The sequence below is a fragment of the Lycium barbarum genome, chromosome 3 (genome assembly GCF_019175385.1).
Source record: "Lycium barbarum isolate Lr01 chromosome 3, ASM1917538v2, whole genome shotgun sequence".
NCBI classification, from domain to species: domain Eukaryota; kingdom Viridiplantae; phylum Streptophyta; class Magnoliopsida; order Solanales; family Solanaceae; genus Lycium; species Lycium barbarum.
Genome location: NC_083339.1, coordinates 82,488,549 through 82,506,308, shown reverse-complemented (window position 1 = coordinate 82,506,308; position 17,760 = coordinate 82,488,549). Strand labels below are relative to the sequence as shown.

The 17,760-nt window shown below is 42.0% G+C and overlaps 1 pseudogene; it reads left to right on the top strand.

The window, feature by feature from the left end:
- The first annotated feature begins 17,220 nt into the window (after window positions 1–17,220).
- LOC132634560 (5S ribosomal RNA) lies at window positions 17,221–17,338 on the top strand (annotated as a pseudogene).
- Window positions 17,339–17,760: the final 422 nt, after the last annotated feature.

The following is a 17,760-nucleotide window of genomic DNA, read 5'->3' as shown; positions in this document are numbered from 1 at the left end:
GAGAGGCAGAGCGGGGACTCAGCCCACAGGTTCAGCAGTGGGTTCTTCTTCAGCATGCCCGACAGCACAGACTTCTCAGACTACAGCAGGTAGAGGCAGAGGTAGAGGGGGAGTATCCACTTCAGGTGCTGTTCAGCCCCGCGTATATGCTTTAGCCGGGCGACAGGATCTTGAGTCCTCCCCAAATGTTGTCACAGGTACATTGACTATATTTTCCCGTGACGTGTATGCCTTGATTGATCCAGGCTCTACTTTCTCTTATATTACTCCGTATGTTGCTGGTTGCATTGGGATGAGGCCTGAGTCAATTAAGCCCTTTGAGGTACTTACTCCGGTTGGTGAACCCGTAATAGCAACACAAGTATACAAAAATTGTGTCGTTGTTATGTGTGACCGCCAGACTAGAACCGATTTGATTGAGTTAGAAATGGTCAATTTCGATGTAATTATGGGTATGGACTGGTTGGCATCATGCTATGCTAATGTTGATTGCCGGACGAAAGTGGTCCGATTCCAATTTCCGGGAGAACCCGTACTTGAATGGAAAGGTAACACTGCATCCCCAAAGGGTAGGTTTATTTCCTACCTTAAGGCGAGGAAGATGATAGCAAAGGGTTACATTTCTCATCTAGTTCGAGTTCATGATATCGAGGCAGAGCCGCCAACTTTTCAAACAGTTCCGGTGGTAAACGAATTTCCAGACGTATTCCCAGATGAACTCCCAGGTCTTCCTCCAGAAAGGGAGATTGATTTCGCTATCGATGTATTACCTGAAACCGAGCCTATTTCTATTCCTCCGTACCGAATGGCACCAGCAGAGTTGAAGGAATTAAAGGTACAGTTGAAGGATCTACTCGAGAAAGGGTTTATAAGGCCTAGTTCATCGCCATGGGGAGCACCAGTCTTGTTCGTAAAGAAGAAAGATGGATCTCTGCGAATGTGTATCGACTACAGGCAATTGAATAAGGTGACAGTAAAGAATAGATACCCTCTTCCTAGAATTGATGATTTGTTTGATCAATTGCAAGGCGCTAAATGGTTCTCCAAGATAGATTTGCGATCGGGTTATCATCAGGTGAGAATCAGGGAAGCAGATATCCCCAAGACTGCCTTCAGGACGAGATATGGCCATTATGAGTTCCGAGTAATGTCGTTCGGGTTAACGAATGCCCCGGCAGTGTTCATGAACTTGATGAATAATGTGTTCAGACCCTTTTTGGATCTCTTCGTGATAGTGTTCATCGATGACATCTTGGTATATTCTCGCACAGAAGAGGTCTATTCATATTCAAACACCCCATTACCACCTTTCACTCTCCCTCAAACAGTCCTACCCCCTTAATTCCCTCCATAACTCCCCACTAATCCCTCCACATTCCTTCACCTATTAAAACTCCCAAAACCCTCCATTCTCACCACATCTGAAAACCCACCACCCTAGTTTCACAAAAATCTTCTAAGTTTTCTCTAATTTTTAGTCAAAGTTTTCTTCAAGTTTTCTCATAATCAGGTCTGCTGCATGAAATTCGACACACTCTTGGTTTTATTATTGTTAGTGGTTCGAAAATTGGTAAAGAGTATGCCTAGGGTTTCGAAATTAATTGAAAAATTGGATTGTGGGACCTAGCCTGTATTTGATGGTAATGATATAAGTTGGGGGTATGTTTTAACTGGGATAAATGTGTGATATATGTGATGTTGCATGCTAAGGGTAGAAATTATGACTTAGGGTTTGTACTTGTTGAATGAAATCCATGCTTAAAATTGTAAAATTGTGAAATTGTTGGTTAGGGGAAGGAAATTTGGTATGACATTTGTTAGTAGAACTCGTGGGGACGAGAATATCACACCTCCATTGAGTCGGCGAGCATTTTGATCAAATTGTTGGTTCATTATGCTCGCCAATGGTCCGTAAAAGAGGAATTCTTTTAAGCATGAAATTTGAGGAGTGAAGTCTGAGTAACTCCAATGGGTTGGAGGCATTTCGATTAAAAATCTCGATTTGGTATCCTTATACCCACCAAACAAAACCCAGATAATTACCAGAAGTCAAAAAGTTCAAGGATGAGGGTCAAGTCTGAGTAACCCGAAGGACCAAAACACCAAGTGTGCAAAATAATTGAATATGGGTTCTCTGATTAATTGGGGTTGAAAACGCACAACCGAACTAAAATCTGCAGACTTACAGTTGTTGCTGCCAGGGTCGTAAACATATCGATGGCACCATCGACAGGTTGACGGACTGTCTTTGTACAAAGATAAGAACACAGTACCATCGAGCTGTTCGATGGTCCGTGGACAAGTTCGACGGTACGTCAAAGAACAATGACGGTCTGCAGACTCCAACATGAGAGAACTGAGTTTTTTTTTTTCTGAACATTCACTGTGTTTGATTTCACTCGTACAAATTGACTATATTTTAGTTTTGATGATTACAGGTATGGCGCCACCCAAGTTGACAACCACCCGAGGGGGTGCCTCAAGGAAAACTCAAAGAACAACGAGTCGAAGAAGGCCCAGTGGCAAACCCACACTTAGAGACGAAGCCTTGGATGATGAGCCCCAGGTTATTCCCAAGAGGAAGAATAGGGCTGTCGTTCCCCCTTGGAACAGGCAGGTCACTATACCGGCTCCTACACCGCCCGGTTTCTCCCAGTCTGACGAGGAGGGATCATTTACATTTGGATCCGGTGATGGATCCGAGGAGGAGGGTTTGGAGGCTGCCTCTGGAGAGGCCTCACGTGCTTCGCAGCCACAGTCTCACGAGGATGCTGTTCAGTCCTTCCAGGAACCTTCTAGATCCCAGACTTATTAGAGCTCACAACCTGGTGATGATGATGATGATGCGGCTAGGGATAGGGAAATCAGAAGCAAGAAGCTTGAGGATCATTTTCCTGTTGAGGGTGCTAGGGAGCTATATGAGTATGACATTGAACTGAAAGCTAACGACACCCAGCATGAGAACCGCAACATAAATAAAGAGCAGTGGATCAGTTTTGAGGGGCTAAAGATCTTACCCTGGTCCAGAGAGCTCATTCTCCATTAAGCTAGAGTTTATGCAGGAGATGCCTGGGGATTATTGTCCGATTTTGGTCTGTGATATATATGCCGCATATAGGGCCTTGATCATTAAAGTCAGAAAGTGGCGCCCAAAACTGCGGGAGTTAGAGCCGCTGAGTGAGGTTCAGATCAGAGGGGTGAGTGTTGATACATCTGCCTAGGCCATCAACAAAGTATACTGCGACGATAATTACACCTCCTCGAGGCAGACAATTGAATTGGAAGACAAGCTACTGAGATGCAAGGAACAGTCCGTCAGGGACTGGGTAGCTATAGTGGTTGGTCGCCCGAGCAAGAAGGCCGAGCGTACTATCTTGGCAAATAGGTTAGTGAAGAGGTGGTTGACTTTAGAGGGCATGTTTTGGGAGGAGCGTAGTGCAGTTGCGGCTTCTCCCCACTCAGGCCGATAATGCACTTACGGCTGACAGGCAGGTTTTTGTTGTTGCATTGATGTCTAGATACCCGATTAATTTCAGGTCATTGGCGAGTACTGAGATTCAGTTGAGGGTTTCCCAGCTCAACACTTCACTGATATATCCATGCCTGATTAATGTGCTTGTTCGGAGATCACAAGTGCATTTTGTTCCTGATATCGACCACCAAATTATAGCTTCGTCAATCTATTCAATAGAAAAGAGCAAAAACGAGACCGTCGATGATGGCGAAGGGGAGGAGGATAGGTTTCCAGTGGCACTTGGAGGGGTACCCCTACCTCAGGAGCTAATTCATCTAGGGTCCGCGGGTGACTCTACACAGGAATTACCCGCCACTCTTGCCCCTATTATTGAGACTGTCTAGACTGCATATTCTGAGATTCCAGCTACTGAAACTATTGATGCTTCTGCTGAGACTTAGATTGCTATTCCTGAGCCACAGACTTCAGCCCCACAACCCAATAAGCCAGTTCCACAACCAGTGGGTCTCGCTGCACAGCCCCAGGGTACTGCCAGAGTTGATCCATATGCTTTCTCGATGGAGAATTTTAGGAAATTTGCAAAACTGGCAGCTATAGCGGATCAACAGTCAAAGGTCATAGTGTCCCAGCTTGATGACTTTGTGAGACAGAAAATGGGTGAAATTGTAGAGCCTGTGAGGACGACACTATCAGCCCGACTGGATGGGTTTGAGATTACATTGACAGCATTGGAGATGGCCCGCACGACCAATTCCACTGATGCTTTGAGGGCATAGTTAGTGTAGCTTAAGACTGATGGTTTGTTGTTAATGGCTCGTGACCCGAGCCTAGTAGCAGCCCCACCATCTGTTGCGGAAGAGATTGAGGAGGAGCTTTCCGTGGTGTAGTTAGTTGCGCCTACCGTGGCGTGTGGTCGGGGGAAGAGAAAGAGAGTAGTCATTGGTGAGGAGGAGGAGCTAGAGGAGGTGAGAGAGAGCACTCGCCCTAGGGGTCCGAGTATAGAGGAGCAGTAGCTGGCAGAGGCTATTGTCACGACCTAACCGGAGGGCCATGACGGGCGCCCTGAGGTAACCCACCGAGAACCTCTCATCATACTCCCACAATCACATTTAGGTGAGCTATATGGCTAACTCGCAATCCTATGTACCAATAACACAATTTCCATCGAGCTAAGGCACTTTTATATCAAGCATTAGTTGCATTTCACTTCCTTTGATGAACTTAGTTCCACCAATTCATATGACCTCAAAATCTTGTGGTGAGCTCTTAAAGCTATCAAATAATCTCCTTAATCTCATAAGGACTTCATTTTCACCTAAAACTCGCTGCTACAATCTAAAATCTCAGAGATGTAACATTCTTCCCCTCTTAGAAATATTCGTCCTCGAATGTTAGACTCTTGGGGATCCTACAAAAATTTCACCAAAGTTTCCCCTGTAATATGACACTACCATCCTATCACAACAACCCAAAATATATCGCCTTGTAGGGCTAAAACAACAACGATAAAAAATGTCACGACCCAACTAGGGGCCGCGATGGGCACCCGGTGCTATCCAACCCTGGCACCCCTTGACATACTTTCACATAACATCTAGGTGAGCCATATAGTAAAAACATACATTTCTATTCATAAATCATGCTAGTCCCTTTGGACAACAACCTCTTTATATCATCATAGGTGTCTATGCCACATCAATGTACGACGAGGCCAACAAAATGGTATACAAAATATAGGCCGAGAAGGACAAACACATCTAACCACATACACATGTCTACGAGCCTCTACGAAGAGTATAACATATCACATAAGAGGGACAGGACCCCGCTATGCCCATAATTATGTACACAAAAGAATAAGTACCCAAAAGCTATGGCTCCGAAGGAAATGGAGCTCTGCTATGTAGTCTCTGAGAATGTAGCTATGGATCAAGCCTGTCTCCCTGTGCACCTGCGGGCATGACGCAGCGTCCACAAACAAAAGGACGTCAGTACGAAGAATGTACTGAGTATGTAAAGCATGATCAATATCAATGTAGAAGCATAATGAACATCGTAAGAAATAGTACAAGATGGGAGATGGTAATATTATCACCATGGACACTTACTTGCCTTTCATAGAAACTTTCCATTCTAATGTGTAATTGTGCTCATACCACCATATCCGTATCTATGTTCGTACCCGTTCCATATTAGTACCCGTATTCATATACATATCCTTACTCACATTCATATTGTATACATAATCATATCAAATACATAATCATATCATATACGTAGCATTTACAGAACATACCTGACCCTGAAGGTTCGGTGTTTCACATACCCGACCATAGCTAGGCTCGGTGGTCATACATACCTGGCCAACCAAGGCTCAGTGTTACACATACCTGGACCTACCAAGGCTCAGTGTTATCCGTACCCAACTGCAGTGGTGTGCGCGCGTTACGTAATCATATACATATATTCTACCCGGATTCATAAGCTCGGGGTCGTATTATAGCCCTTTATAGGCACACATACCTACAATAGCTCGTAGGCATCTTTAACATCATACTATTCTCATCATCATTACTATCATTATCACTATCTTCATTGTTATCATTATATCTATCTTATAGGCCTACTCGTCGTATGAGGAACTTGGTACAGCCGTAACGTATCAAGCATCGTGATCTTACTAGCTCGGAAGATCAAATCATTTGAAGAAATCATAGTCTTATAGAAGGTTTAGATGTTTGGCGAAAGAACCATTCCTTGTGAAAGAAGGTTTAGCCTTACATACCTTTTTGTTCGACTATTTACCACTTGCACGTTCTCTTTCAACGGTTGCGTTTATACCTTCATTAAAGTCATACTATCGTTAGAATCGACAACTAGCACACATGGCTAAAGCTAGAGAAAATCTGACAGCATCTCCTTTATTTATACAACATTCCTCCATATCGTAATTCAACTTCCAAACGTCAACAATACATTCACAATACCATAACAATGGCCATTAATCATTTACGTTAACCACATTATCTAGATTTCTCAATTCGCTCCCAATTCACCCATATTCATGGTCTTATCACCCGACTTCGTCCATTCATATACAAAGCCCATTTTCATGATCTTAACATCATTTATAACACATTCATATCACAACACAACAAGAATCATGGTTAGATTCAAACTATCTCTCAAAATGTCACTATTCATCATTCATGACCCATTTTTCTATACTCATCCAATGTCCAAGTATTTTAACTCTCAAATACCTTAAATAACATATAAATACCATAAATCTTACCTTAGATGTTGTAGGAACGATCCTTTGTCGAAATACTTCACTTGAGCAAAAACCCTAGCTTTCCTTCAATAAGATTTTCTTGACTTGAATAATCTTAATGGGTTTCCTTACACTTGATTCACTTGATTTGTGTTGTTGATGAATAAAAATCCTTGATATATTGTGGAATAAATGTAGAGAGATGTTTTAGAGAGAGGGGATGAAATGTGAAACTGAAATAATAAACTTGGGTCCCTTATTTAATGACTTAAAATCTGGTCTGGAGTGAACAACATAGTGGTCGTAAACTTGGTTTACGGTCTGTATTCCAGTTTACAGACCGTCCTTCGTGGTCGTATTTAGTCATAACAGAACCAGAAACTCAGGCTGAGACGTGGTGATTTACGGACACAGTTTACGGGCCGTAAACCACTTTACGGTCTGTATTTTAGGTCGTATTTAACCATTTGATCATTTGGCAGAAAGTTGAAGTTTTTGGAAGCTGAAATATGACATGGAAGTTTACGGACCGTATACCACTTTACGGTCCGTATTTCATTTTACGACCAACTGGCCAGAATGCAAACCTGTAACTTTTCACATTTCCAAAACCTATAATTAGTCATTGTGGAGCATAACCTACCTTTCATTGCAATTGCCTTTGAAATCTTACTTAGGGTCGTCAAGCGTCGTTCCCTTCTTATTAAAACATCATATACTCGTATTCTTCGTTAGTCTATTCACTGTACATTCACGGGGGAATTCCGGAGGTGTAAAAAAAAAATGGCCACGCACGACCATAAAATCATCAAAGAAAGCATTACATACCTAAGGACAATGGCGTCTCTGCCCGAGTTTCTTCTGGAGGTAAAATAAATGTGGATACCTAAACTTCTTGTCTTTCTCAGCTTCCCAAGTCATTTCCTCTCTATTATTCTTTCTCCATAAGACTTTAACCGAAACTACATCTTTAGTTCTGAGTCTTCGAACTTGTCTATCTAGAATGGCCATGGGAACTTCTTGATAAGACAGTTGCTCGGTGACTAGGACATCATGTACCGGTACGATTCTGGAAAGATCTCCAATGCACTTACGAAGCATCGATACATCGAAAACCGGATGGACTGACTCCAAATCTGAAGGGAGGTCCAACTAATAAGCCACTTATCCTACCTTTAGTACAATCTCATAAGGCCCAATATACCGAGGACTAAGCTCTCCCTTTTTGCCAAATCTCATGACGCCCTTTGTCGGCGACACCCTTAAGAATACCCAATCTTTCACTTGGAACTCTAAATCTCATCGACGATTATCTGCATAGGATTTCTGACGACTCTGAGTTGTTAATAATTGATCTTGTATAACATTAACCTTTTCTATAGCCTACTAGACCAAGTCTGGCCTTATCAATTTAGTTTCTCCCACTTCAAACCACCCAATTTGGTGATCTGCACTTGCGTCCATATAAAGCCTCATACGGGGCCATTTGAATGCTCGAATGATAACTGTTGTTATAAGAAAATTCAATAAGTGGTAAGTGATCATCCCAACTACCTCCAAAATCCAACACACATGCCCGCAGCATACCCTCTAGAGTTTGGATGGTACACTCAGCTTGCCCATCAGTCTGTGGATGAAATGCCGTACTAAGACTCACCTGAGTCACCAAACCTTCTTGAAAAGATTTCTAGAAATTGGTTGTAAACTGTGTCCCTCTATCAGAAATAATAGATACTAGAACACTATGAAGTCGTACTATTTCCTTGACATAAATTTGCATAATCTTCCGCTACATATTTAGTTCTGACTGGTAAGAAATGAGCTGACTTTATGAGTTTATCCAAATTACCCATATAGAATCATAATTTCGGTAAGAACGAGGTAAGCCTGCAATGAAATCCATATTTATCACTTCCCATTTCCAAGTTGGAATTTCCATAGCTTGCAACAATCCATCGAGCTTTTGGTGTTAAATTTTCACTTGCTGACAATTAGGACATTGAGCCACGAACTACGCCATGTCTTTCTTCATTCCATTGCACCAGTATATGGATTTAAGATCATGATACATATTTGTTGCTCAAGGATGAACAGAATAACAGGAACAATGGGCTTCTTTCAAAATTTGATGGTGTAATCCTGCAACATCGGGAACATACAACCTGCCTCGATATCGGAGAACTCCATCCCCAGAAATCTCAAAGGATGACTTCTCTTTCTGAGGAAGTGTATTTTTGTAACGAACTAGTATGCGATCCTCATACTGGTGCTCTTTCACCTCAACTACTAGTGACGAGACAGCTGAATTCTGAATGGTAGCTCTTATATTGCCCGATTCCATTACCCAAACTCCTAGTCTAGCTAACTACTCGAGCTCATGAGCTAACTCTCTTTTATCTAACTGAACATCACATAAGCTACCCATAGATCTACGGCTAAGAGCATCAGCCACAACGTTCGCCTTCCCGGGATGATATAGGTTGTTAAAATCATAATCTTTCAACAACTCCAACCATCACCGTTGTCGTAAATTCAACTCTTTCTACTTGAAACTATATTGAAGGCTCTTGTGATCCGTATAAATATCCACATGGACACCATACAAATAATTTCTCCCCATCTTCAATGCATGGATCACCGCAGCTAACTCAAGATCATGGGTTGGATAATTCTTCTCGTGTTTTCGTAATTGCCTTGAAGCATAAGAAATCACCTTTCCATGCTGCATCAACACACATCCTAACCCAATGCCTGAAGCATCATAATCGACTACATAGCCTTCCGATCCTTCTGGAAGTGTCAGAACCGGGGCCGAAGTTAATCTATTCTTTAACTTTTGAAAACCTTTTTGATAAGCATTTATCCATTGAAACTTAGTTGATTTCTGAGTTAGCTTTGTCAGTCGTACAAACCTTCTGTAATAACCTGCCAAGCCCAAAAAACTACAAACCTCCATATGTGTTGTAGGCCTTGGCCAAATCATCACAACCTCAATCTTTTGGGTATCCACCTCAATACCATTGGCTAAGATGATATGCCCCAAGAAGGTCACTAAATTCAACCTAAACTCACACTTTGAAAATTTGAAAATAGCTCCCGAGTTTGAAGAATTCTAAGAACGGTACGTAAATGGTCTGCATGATATGCCTCGGACCGAGAATATACTAGGATATCGTCAATGAACACAATCACAAATAAGTCTAGGAAAGGCCTGAACACATTGTTCATTAAATTCATGAATACTGCCGGTGCATTAGTTAGCCCAAATGACATTACCGGAAACCTAAAATTACCATATCTCGTTCTGAAAGCCGTCTTAGGAATATCTTCCTCCCTGACTCTCAGCTGATGATAACTGGATCTCAAGTCTATCTTTGAAAACCATTTGGCACCCTGTAATTGATCAAATAAGTTGTTAATCCTTGGAAGTGGATATTTATTATTGATCGTCACCTTATTCAATTGCCTGTAATCGATACACATTCATAAGGAGCCATCTTTCTTTCGTACAAACAACACGGGTGCTCCCCACGGGGATGAACTAGGCCTGGTGAAGCCTTTTTCGAGCAAGATCTTCAATTGTTCTTTCAGCTCTTTCAACTCTACGGGAGCCATTCTATAAGGAGGAATAGATATACGATTGGTATCCGGTAGCACATCAATAGAAAAATCGATCTCCCGCTCTGGGGAAGGCGTGGAAACTCATCTGGGAACACATCCGGAAACCCATTCACTACGGGGACAGACTGAAGAGTTGGTGACTTTTCTTCTGTATGTTGAACCTGGACTAAATGATAAATACAACCTTTAGCAATCATTTTCCTGACCTTGAGATAGGAAATAAACCTACCTCTCGGAGACGCTGTATTTCCTTTCCATTCCAAAACTAGTTCTCCCGAAAACTGGAAGTAAACCATTTTTGTTCTGCCATCAACACTGGCATAGCAAGAAGCCAACCAATCCATGCCCATAATAACATCAAAGTCCATCATTTTCAACTCATGTAAATCAAACATAGTACGGTGATCACAAATCACCACTACATAATTTCTATATACTTGACTAGCTATTACCGGTTTACCAACAGGTGTCGATACCTCAAAAGGTTTGATGGACTCCGGTTTCACCCCAAATCGACTAGCAATATACGGAGTAACATAAGACAATGTGGAGCCTGGATCTAGCAATGCATATACATCAAGAGAAAATACCGATAATATACCTGTAACAACATTAAGGGAGGACTCAAGATTCTGCCGTCCAGCCAAAGCATAAATACAGTGCTAAGGACCACTAGAACTGAAAGCTCCTCCTCTACCTCTACCATTACTAACCGGTGTCTGTGAGCACCGCCCCGGAGGGCGTATAGATGATGAAGACCCAGCAGCTGACCCTGTGGCCTGAACCGTACCTCTACTACCTCTCGAGGGGCAATCATGCACCATATGGCCTAGCTAACTGCAGGCATAACAAGCATCTGAGCCAAATCGACACTGGCCCCAATGTAACTTCCCGCACTAATAACATCGTGGTAGGGGTGGTCTTGCATATCCCGAGGCGCCTCTATAATGAGAGCCTGAAGCTTTAGAACTTTGACTCTGCCCGGAGTGAGTAGACCTATCAAATCTTTGGCCTGTAAACCGTGTAGGTGAACGTTTCAAAGAATGGCCTGAATGCCTAGAATACTACTATCTTTTCCCTCCTCTATACTCACTAGTCAGACCCAAAGATCTAGCTCTTTTACTATACGTTTGGTCATGCTCACGCTCACTTCTTTGCTGTTGGTTTATTTCCTCCAAGTTCTGGGTATGGGCTTGAATGCGAGAAATATCCATATTGTCCCGAAGGGACGCAGTCAAGCACTTATCCATCAAATGTGGCCCTAAGCCACTCAAATATCGGTGCACTCGATCACCCATATTGGCTACCATGGCCGGAGCATACCTAGCCAAAGAATTGAAGCAGAGACTATACTCTAAGGAACTCATACTTCCTTGCATAAGATTCATGAACTTATCGGCTTTAGACCGCCGAACCTCTGGCCGCAAGTAGTGTCGGAGGAAAGCATCAACAAATTCTTTCCATACTGGGGAGGTGCATTGACTCCCCTAGAGGACATCCAAACCATATACCAATGAACCACAACATGTCGAAGTCTATAAGAGGCCAATTCCACCGATTCATTGTCGGAAGCATGCATTAACTGAAGTGTCCTCCACATTCCATCAATAAAGTCTTGAGCGTCCTCATCCGGCTTTGACTCGATGAATTTCAGAGGGTTCAAGCTAATAAAATCACGGGCTCTTGCACTAACTGCCCTATGACCCATACCCTGCTGCTGGGCCTAAGCGGCGACTAACTGAGTCAACAAATGAATGGCCTCTTTAACATCCTGGCCCAAAACATTTGGTTGAGGAACTGGGGGTGTTGGAGCTGGGGCTGAGGCTCCCACATGCTCCTTTGAAGTAGGTAATGAATAAGAGGACCGAGATGGAACCTCATTCTGGGACTCACCCTCCTCAATAACTGTTAGCGGTATTCTCTTAGTCCGCCTTCCTGTCACTATCTTTCCCTTTTGGGCCGCTGTATCTTTTCTCTTTACAGACATCACTAAAATACATAACACATATTAAGAAAGAGAAATCCTTATATCATAGCTCTATCGCACGATCTATGAAAAAAGAAGGTCATTCATTCCTAAAATGCTCGCAGCCTCTTGTTTATAAGTGTGGCGCACAACACACCCATAAACAAGACTCTACTGGACACGGATATAACATACACCCTAGGACGGAACTGCTCTGATACCATTTTGGTAACGACCCAACCAGAGGGCCATGACGGGCACCCGGAGGTAATCCACTGGGCACCTCTCATCATACTCCCACAATCACATTTAGGTGAGCCACATGGCTAACTTGCAATCTTATGTACCAATAATACAATTTCCATCGAGCTAAGGCACTTTTATATCAACATCATCAACTATGCCCACATACACATACACAAGCCGACGAGGCTAACAAAATGATATACAAAATATGAACCGACAAGGCTAAAAGATATCTAACTATACATAACTGTCTATGAGCCTCTAGGAAGAGTATGTAACATCATAAGGATAGGACGGGACCCTACCATGCCCATATATATGCACAAAAGAATAGTACCAATGGCTACAACTCCGAGTCAAATGGAACTCTGCTCGATGATCTCTCAATAAAGCAGCCTAAGGATCAAGTTTGTCTCCCTGTCCAAGGATCAAGTTTGTCTCCCTGTCCACCAGCGGGCATGACGCAGCGTTCACAAACAAAAGGACGTCAGTACTAATAATGTACTAAGTATGTAAAGCATAGGTAATAACATAATAAAAGTAGGAATGATAACATGAGATAGGAGAGACATTAGTACCTATTGAGGTGTTCATCGTATTTACTTACCCTTTTTCCTTGAAGAAGACTTTCCATACATATACATATACATACATATATACTTAGCATCATCATTATGACATACCCGGCCTTAATAGGTATGTAAAGCATAGGTAATAACATAATAAAAGTAGGAATGATAACATGAGATAGGAGAGTCATTAGTACCTATTGAGGTGTTCATCGTATTTACTTACCCTTTTTCCTTGAAGAAGACTTTCCATACATATACATATACATACATATATACTTAGCATCATCATTATGACATACCCGGCCTTAATAGGACTCGGTGTGTAACATACCCGACCTTAATAGGACTCAGTATTATTCATACCCAACTGCAGTGGTGTGCGCGCAATAGATATCATACCTGGCCATATAGGACTCGGTGTGAAGTATACCCGCCCCCAAAGGGACTCGGTATTACAACATAAATTTATATATATATATATATATATATATATATATATATATAAGTATCATCATTATCGTCATCATTTTCACTATATCTGTTACACCCCGTAGTTTGTATGTTGAGATTCGATCTACCTTTCAGGAGGCATATGAGGCTATTTGCATTTATCCTATGGGTATGAAGGTTTAGTTCATATAATAAGCTATGGGACGATTGAAGAGCAAGGGAATTAAGGGAAAGCAAGCTTGTTGGTCTTCGGGGAAACTAGGAGGGGTAATTTTGACGCTACTTGGAGAGAGGATATCTTTTGGTATACGAGGATTTTTTAGGCAAAGCAAAAGCCTAAAGTGAAGTTCATGAAGTCTACTTTTCAACGCAATAAGTTGCTCGTCGAAATGGTATCAGAGTGATGAGATATGGACGTTAAAAGTAGGGTTGGCAGGTTAGGAAAAGTGGTCTGCACGAACGCGCCAGGGAGTAGCTCGAACGCGCAGAGGACCAAGGAACAACCCAGCATGAACGCGCCACCAGTCGGCGCGAATGCGCTGAATACTTTTTAGGTCGGTGCAACCCTAGCCTAAAATTTTATAAAAGGGGTTACCCCCTCATTACTTTTCCAAAACATCCTCTAAACCACCCCAAATTTCTGGAACCATCCACCAACTTCCACTTACAAAATTTTAACGTAAATCAAGTGTAATCCCCGGATTCTTGTCCAGACACCGTATAGTTGCGATTATAAAATCGTATAGCGACGAGTTTTGGCTCAAATTCAAGGTGGACAGTGAAGATGTTGCAATACTAGAGGAAGTAAGGTATGAATATCTCCTTATTAATATTAGTTTTAGTTTATTTATGGAGGTAAACTATTAAGCAGTCTTATAATGAGTTCGTTAGTTGAGAAAGTTGGAAAACATCGTGTGGGATGTTTTATGGAGCATAATGATGTTGGTGATAATGTTGTTGATGTTTCTATTGTTGTTGGTGTTGTTGGTTGCTGAATTATGATTTCGGGCTAGGCATATAAATAGGGGAGATGCTGCCCGAATTTCGACAGACCTTAAATAAAATTAGATCTAAGACTTTGGATGAGTATATGACAGTGAGCCCAACCATAGTATGAATGATTTATATGTAGATTTAAGAGCTTGGAAGGATAAACGTTGAATCGCTAAGGAGACCGAAAGGTATGTTAAGGCCAGCCTCTTTCTTTCAAAAGGCATGACTCCTACGTTACGATTCCATATATGTCTTCCGTAACATCCTTGTCCTGAAAAGCTAGAAGTTCATAATTCCCAAGGTTTTTATAATGATGACAATGATGTCTCTTTTCTTGCGAACTTATATATATTTTCCATGATGTTCTTTTTCCCACTAGTTCAAGATTCATGATTCTTAAAATTTACTATGACACTAAAGATGATTATGTTTTCAAGATGATAATGATGACGATGATGATGATCCCATTTCTAGAAGTTTCAAAGCTTATGATTTTAAATGCTATGATGAGCCTATTGAGTTTATTCCATGATTTCCTTGAATTGCTCATTGTTGTTGATCTCATCTTATGAATTGTTCTTTCGAGGTGAGGTATAGCGAGTAAGATTGTTCCATAATAATAAATCGGAGGTTACCGACCTTACGTCACTCCGATACAGTCTTAGCTTTTATTTGGGCTCTCATGTATGCTACTTATATTATATATGTATATGATATATATACGTACATTGGGGATATGGGAAAAGGGAGAGGCGTTATATACGCATAGCCACTTTATCAGTTGGTATAATATGATATTGTCCCGGACGCGGGATATATGGGTATGGATCGGGCCGTTCGTTCCTCGGCACTGTTATATAATATATTTACGGATCGGGCCGTTCATTCCACGGAAACATGATATACTTTTGGATCGGGCTGCATGTTCCGCAGCATTACTATTTTTGTGTATACATGCAAGAAAAATGTTTTCTTTAAAAGGTTAAGCATGCATGGTATCCGCCTTAAGAGGCAATCAGATGTACAGGTTATCTTTATCTCATGTTATGTTCTATATTTCTTATTATGATATTATCCATGCCTTATATACTCAGTACATTATTCGTACTGACGTCCTTTCTTGCAGACGCTAACTTCATGCCTGCAGATCAGGTAGTCAGCCAGACGATCCAGACCAGTAGGATCTCCTCTCAGCTGCAATCAGTACGCTCCATTGGTATTTTTCTATGTAGATATGTGGCTATGGTAGGGCGTTGTCCTTTCTTTCCTTCAACTTATGTTCCATAAAGGTCTGTAGACAGTTGTAAATAGTGGAAGTGTCATGTAACTTTGTGGTCTCCTATTTTATGTTCAGTGCACGTAGTGGTCATATCGGACAGTGTTGTCATCCTTTTCACGTAGGCCTATATATGTACATCCATGTGGACTGTTTATGGGTGCCCAAGGTAGAGTTCATTGCATAAATTTTACAGCAGATGTTATCATTCAGAGATAAGTTAGAAATGGGCCGCCAGGTTATTTAGTATATGGTAAGTATGAGTTTAGGAGTGCTTGATCAGTAGTGGTATCAGAGCAGTCCTAAGGTTTTCTACAGACCGTGTCCGGTAGAGTCCTATTTATAGGTGTGAAGCCAGCCACACTTATAAACAGAAGGCTGCGGGGCATTTAGGAATCATTGGCCTTTCCTTCTATCTTAGATCGTGTGATAGAGCCCGAGTCTAGGAAAGATTGTTTCTGACCCTCTTTTTTCCTATAGGTAGGAGCAGCTTGACAAGAGATGAAGAGATCGGCTTCAGATAGTGGGGGTGCCAGAAAGGCCCCAGGATGGATTCAGGAACCCAAGGCCCAGGACTGAGTAGGAGGAGTCCTAGCTATTCTATTGAGACAGACCCTTCCGAGGACCCTGAGACGATCCCCCCAGAGTTTGTGACTTCCATGGAGGAGGACCCGTCGGAAGATAGATACGAGACGGACCCATCTGAGGGTTCGTATGAGACGCCGGTGGAGGAGGCTTCCGAGGCTGTATCAAAGTTGACCCCTCATATTCTCCTATGGTGGAGCATTATTCCAGGGCAACTACGCCTATGAGTGACACTGATTATTCTAGCACTTTATATTGGCCTTGGGTAAATCAGGAGTTGTCAGGATATTCATACCCCTCAAATTCTGATGAGGGAGATGAGGAGGGCCAGATCAATAGATGGCGAGAGGACGCTGAAAAGGATACTTCACTTTATAACGCTCCAGACCAAGAGTAGGATAGGCCAGCTCCAGATATATGAGTTTTCTGTTGGAATTTCTTATGTGCATAATTATTGCAGAAAATCATTAATAGTTGCCAAATGGGAGTTTTAAAGGAACCGATAATCAAAGTACTTATAGGTAACCACGACTAAGATGTTTTTGGTCACCTCTAGGAATCTTAAAATTTGGAATGGAAGATAGTCGCGTATGTTGATTGATGGTTGTTATTGGGGGTTTCGAAGGCTAAACCAGCATTTGCTCGGTTAGGAGAGTAAGGGATCTTTCCAATCCGAAGGGAGATCCATTACAGGAAGTTTATTGGGATCCGTTAGAACTTCACCTTGTTTTAGGTCATTTGATAAAGGCCACGCGGTAGGACGGATGCGATCATGCCAACACTAACACACTAGATCTCATCAGAACTCCAAAGTTAAGCGTGCTTGGGCGAGAGTAGTACTAGGATGGGTGACCCCCTGGGAAGTGTGCTAAAAAGTCCTACATATCCAAACATAAGAGGGGGAGGAGGAATTGGAATAGCTTGAGGGAAATTAGAAGCGTATGAAAATTCCAGATGATTGCAAGAGGTAAGGCGGACCGGCTTGGCGAAGAAAGAGCAGGGGTATTATGGCTACAGAATTAGAACGAGTTTGAGTGGTAGTGGGGATACTTTGTAAGTAAGGTGTTAGTAAGGGTATACATAGTATCTTATGTATGGTTATATTAACCAGTATGTATGCCCTGATAATCGACGTTGTGATACATTAAATGTACTGATTGAACAGGGTATTGAAGTTCAAGTGGCAAGTGCCTATAGAGAAAGTTGACATTATTTTCTCTAAAGGTTAGAATTGGATAAAACTGATGCGGTAATAGCAGGGAAAAGAAGAAAGTGAGTATACAAGAGTAAGAGGACTAAGAC